Source organism: Mastomys coucha, chromosome X (genome assembly GCF_008632895.1).
Source record: "Mastomys coucha isolate ucsf_1 chromosome X, UCSF_Mcou_1, whole genome shotgun sequence".
In the NCBI taxonomy this organism is placed as follows: Eukaryota; Metazoa; Chordata; class Mammalia; order Rodentia; family Muridae; genus Mastomys; species Mastomys coucha.
The window spans coordinates 157337247-157342807 of NC_045030.1; the positions used below are offsets into that span (position 1 = coordinate 157337247).

A 5561-nucleotide genomic window follows, 5' to 3' on the forward strand; every position below is an offset into this window, starting at 1 on the left:
AGAGAAAGGCCACACATGCAAAAATATGTGTCCAGCATACATTGCACTTGATAGATTCATTTTTTTTTTAAGTACAGAAAGTTGTGTAGGTATGGAGTGGGAGTGGATCTTGGAGGAGTAGGGGAGGTGTGACTACAACTGTGAGTTGTGAATATAAAACGTATTGTACAGAATTCTCCAAGAATTAATACAAACTTTAAAACATATTCTTCAACTCTGAAAAACATTGAAACAGCTCTATGTCAGCAGCAATAAGCGAACATACCCACCTCATTAGTATGCAAATTTGCTTTCATCATTGATAAATGGTAATATAATATGTCTACCAAAGAATTGTTTTGGTTTTGTCAACCTTTCCTCAAGAATGATTGTAAAATATATTTCTTTATGATTTGTTAGCAATAAATGTTTGACTTTTATACCTATTTTATAGACCTATATATCTAGAATTACATAAAAATTTCTTGGCTGAAAGAGAGTCCTGAATGTTTGAGAAAGTTTGAGAAGTCCTATTTTAAGATCACTGAGCAGTGGTGACATTTGTGGTGCACGAGGCACGGGATCCAGACTCATCATTCATTTACTTGGTCCTGCTAGTGGATGCGAGCACAAACGTTAAATATCACATTCTTGGAGATGAAGAGATGCCTCAGTCTTTAAAAGCACTTGCTGCACTTTCAAAGGACCTTGGTTTGGTTCTAAGCATCCACATGGTAGTTCATAACCATCTGTAATTCCATTTCCAGGGATTGCAATACCCTCTTCTAGTCTCTATGGGCACTATATGCACATAATCTACCTACATACATATATGCATGCAGGTGATACTCATACATGTGATAGAAAATAAGTAAGACTTTCAGAAAAGAATATGGATTCTCAAGATTTTCCCATGAAGACTAGGATGTCATAAACCCTCAGAAATCCCGTTTCTGAGGAATCTGCTTTGTGGTTGCCACTGTTTATTTTATTTTATTTTTTTAGGTAGGGTTTCTTGTAGTCCAAGATGGCTTCAAAGTCATCATCCTCCTGCCTCTGTTTCTTGAGTGCTGGTTTTTCTTGGTGCATGGGTGTATACCACCACGTCCAAACAGAATCTGTTTCTTTTTAAGGAAATCCTCTCTTCCTCCCTTAGGAACCTCTATACCTGTGGGTCCAAAATGGTGTCCCGCGTCTTCTTGGGGCTAGGGCCTCTGGGGGAGGCTGGCTGCAGGAAGTTTGCATACACCCCCACGGAACCACCGGGCAGGCATTGGGCTGTGAGAGGGCGCAGGACCCCATTCCAGGAGTCAAGTAGGTGCAGTATGAGGTCCCGCGGACCTGCCAGGGTTAGACTCAGACTCTTGAGCACCAAAGATGCAGCTGGGTACCAATGGAAGAGCTGATTCTGGGGTCCCTGGGCCACAAGGAGGCCAGGGACAACAGGTTCTCACTCTCAGACATCCTAGACACTGGCGCTCTATGTTGTGGAAGAGCTGAGAACTGAGAATGGGTGGGGGCCCGCAGGTGGACTCTGGCCCAGGGGCCAAAGGGAAAAGGGTAGAAAGAGAACTCTGGCAGGTTACCTTCGGGATGAGAGTCTTGCCTGGCTGGTGGCTTGGTGGAGAGCAGCTTGGCATGGCTGGCAGCAGTGGCTGGGAAAGCAGGGAGGCCTCCTGGCGGGAGGTTAGACAGGCGACTCCTTAGAGGGAAACCTGCTCCATTGCTCCAGCATATTGGATCCTGATGAGAAGAGGCAGTCCATGGTTTTAAGGTGTTTTTTGTAGAAAGTCAGAAAGAGGGAGAGAGTAGGGAAGTAGAGGCCGGCCATGGCCATGTGGAGATTGGGGAAGGGAAGGCAGAGAGAGAAGGAGCAAAGGAGCAAGAGTAAGAGCAAGAAAATAAGAGGTAAGAGAGCAAGGAGGGGGCAAGCAGCTCCTTTTATAGTAGGCTGGGCCATTCTGGCTGTTGCCAGGTAACCGTGGAGAGGAGCATACCTGGCTATTGCCAGGTGGAGTCCAGACAGAATCCCAGGAGCTTAGGGCATTCATTGCCCGCATGACTGATGGCCACACACCTCTCTGCAGGTGGCTGTGGCAGGCTATAGCTGCTACAGGAGCAAGGGGCCCAGGAAGCATGGCCAAATACATGCAGTCCCTTAGGGTCAGCAGGGTTCCAGGCCTGTGCTCTAAGCAGACTAGGATGTCTGTGCCCAGCTCACTATTCCACATATACCAACAGTTATTAACTTACTATTGTTGTGACCATTGCTATAGATACTTTTATTTTCTTTGCAACCCTCCCTCTCATACAGCTCCAGGGTTCCAGAGTGCCCTAGTTATGGATTCTACTTGTTTTCTTCCACCCCAGGTCCTATTGCTCTCTCTTCCACTTGGCCCTCCCATTCTCATCCACCAGTTAACCTGCTCTCTGCCATCTGTGTAGTTTCAAAGGCCTGAGGGGATGAGGTCACATGAAAGGCTTTGACTGAAAATTGACTTGCTAAGTTACCTGTCTGTGCTGCTCTGGAATATTTCCTAAGAAGTGATATAAACTTGTGAAAGTCATCCCAAATAACCACAGGCTGAGCCAGGTAGGGGATGTTTGGAGAAGAGAAAACTCTACTTGGTTATTGGAGATCTTGTTAAAATGCATATTCTCAGCCCAGTCCTAAATAAGACATCTGTATCCCCCCATTCCATAGGCTCGGGGAGCATCTCAGAAGGAGGACCAGGAAAGAATGGAAGGTCCAGAGAGTGATAACATGTTGTTGAACACTGCTTTCCAGACGTGACATGGCCACTGTATTCCTGAACTCTGCAGCTGTGATCTCCTGTGCAAGACCTGCATTAAGATAGAAGACACTTGCCGGGCAGTGGTGGCGCATGTCTTTAATCCCAGCACTTGGGAGGCAGAGGCAGGCGGATTTCTGAGTTCGAGGCCAGCCTGGTCTACAAAGTGAGTTCCAGGACAGCCAGGGATACACAGAGAAACCGTGTCTCAAAAAACAAAACAAAACAAAACAAAAACAAAAAACAAAAGGAAAGAAAGAAAAAAAGAAAAAGAAAAAGAAAAAGAAAAACGCGCCGGGTGGTGGTGGCGCACGCCTTTACTCCCAGCACTTGGGAGGCAGAGGCAGGCGGATTTCTGAGTTCAAGGCCAACCTGGTCTACAGAGTGAGTTCCAGGACAGCCAGGGCTATACAGAGAAACCCTGTCTTGAAAAAAAACAAAAAAAACAAAACAAACAAACAAACAAACAAACAAAGATAGAAGACACTTGTGACCATAGCTCAATTTCAACATGTCAGTGCCTTCCTACAACTGAGATACACAGGACTATTGTTTTTTGCCTATAAATCAAATGATAGTTAAATTTCTTCACTCTCATCCTGTCTAGGGGATAATTTCACATTGTGGTCCTAGCTACCCCAACAACTATCAAAGTGCATGAAAGCAGATCCTAGCTTCATTAATCTCTAGTCTAACCTTTGGAAGCCAAAAGGAAAAAAAAAATGAGGAGGATTCCAAAGGGTGAATGCTCCAGTGATCCCATTAAGAGAGTTTAGTGAACCTTGATTTAGACATTTTAAAATCTACTCTTCTGGCTTCTCCTGATTCCTTTCTTTGAACCTGGAAGGCTAATAACGCTTGCCTTTAGTTTTCCTCACATCTCTTTCCAGGAACCAGTCAAAGACTTCCTCCCCATCTTACACCTGGCAGTTATACAAATAAAACCATTAATGCACTTTAAGGGTCTTTTAGATAGGCTCACTAAAGGTTTATCCCAATGGTCACACCCAATACCTTAATTTACCTAAAAGAAGCCAAATCAGTTATCATCCCAACACCCTAATGGCAATAATGGTGTCCTCTTCAGAGACGGAGTGATGAGGATGGGAGGGAGAGAATGGGCAGTCAGCTCATGGCAGGGATCCCAAAAGCAGAAGGTCTAGAAATGTTCTTGGTTCTCTGGCCAGGAACACCAGAATGAAGGCCCAGTTTTTCATCTTCTCAATATGTACCCCTGCCTAGAGGCTGTATGTGTGGGTAGGGACTAGAACTTCAGCCCAGACATTGACCCTTTCTAGTAGGCCACTTTGGATGTGGATCTCTAGATTTTTATGGTGAAAATGGGATATTATATCCCAATTTTAGTCTGCTTCCTAAATTATCTTAGCATTACCCTTTTGGAGGAGAGATATTCTATTGTTTCCTCCTTTATGAGTTAATCCAGTTGAGCATGACCATGATAGGAGAAAAGCATCTTATCAGAGTTTAGACCACTGAAAACAAGTCTCCCCATGTCTGCTGGAAACCATGAACTACCTATAGATCCTACACAGAGAATTTATGGAGGACCATCCTCAGGATGACAGAACCATCCTAGGACTTTAGGCTCACTTTAAGCCATACTAAAGAGATAGAGGAAATAATTATCCCTTTAATGAAATCTTACACATTTTCCTTCCCAGAATCCCTGTCCCTACTATTGTTCCCTATGAGATTTTTGTGGGGTAGCCCCACCCTTCTGTGTCCTGACTCGGAAAAGTACAACTTTTCCCTTCTTTTTCTGTTTTTGTTGTTTGTTTGTTTTGTTTGTTTGTTTGTCTGTATGCTGGCCAGAGCCTAAGTATGTTTTCTTTTTTCTGCTGCTTGGAACTCCCTTACTCTTTCCCCCAGCCCCCCTTCCTCCCCATTGGCCCTTTCCTCACCAGAAGACAATGTTAGTCCCTGTCTCTTCTCTCTTCATCTCCTTCCAGCAGCTTCTGAGCTCATCAACAGTCTGTCACAAAAGGGGGAGGAGCTCAGAAGGCCCCACCCTCTCTAAGAATTTATAGGCAGTTAACAGTTGCTAGGGGGAGGGGATCACGAAGCCCTGCCTCTATAGGCAGCCAATGGTTTCCAGAGGTAGAGGAAGAGACTTATTTTCAGTGATCTAGCCACTGGTAAAATACATATGCTCCTGTAAACTCATTATATTACTCAACAAACACTGGAAGCTGTGGAGATAGCTTAGTCAGTAAAATGTCTGTTGACAAGCATGAATTCTGATCCCCAGCACTCACATTAAAAAAAAAAAAAAAGCTAGGCGTGATCCTACACATCTCTAACCCTAGCATAGTAGGGGTAGAGACAGACAGATCCCTAAAGTTCCCAGCCAGACAGTCTAGCCAATTAGTGAGTGCTGCTTTTAGTGAGAGATGCTGTCCTAAAGAAGAGGTAGAAAATGACCAAAAGAAGTACTAGAATTTGGTATCTGCTCTTCACATGTACCTGTACACATGTAAATGTACCTATATATATATGTACCACACACATACACTACACATACACAATTTTATTTTAAATAAAGAAATGAAAATATAAGGGGATCCCTTAGAAAAAGAAAGATCAGCAGGAAGGAGTAATAAGGGATGAGTATGACCAAACTAGTGTGTGTATGTGTGTGTGTGTGTGTGTGTGTGATATGTCATATATACATACATATATACATATATCATATATGTTAAATATATATACATACATAGGAAATGTCATAATATATGAAAATGCCATAATGAAGTACGTTAATATGTAAGA

The 5561-nt window shown here is 43.5% G+C and overlaps 1 long non-coding RNA gene across 1 annotated transcript; it reads right to left on the reverse strand.

The window, feature by feature from the left end:
* Positions 1–949: 949 nt before the first annotated feature.
* Positions 950–4759, reverse strand: LOC116090378. Its single transcript, XR_004118668.1, has 3 exons — positions 4694–4759; positions 1566–1722; positions 950–1147 (listed from the first exon to the last, which is right to left on the reverse strand). It is a non-coding gene; the product is annotated as an uncharacterized LOC116090378 (long non-coding RNA).
* Between the last annotated feature and the right edge of the window lie 802 nt (positions 4760–5561).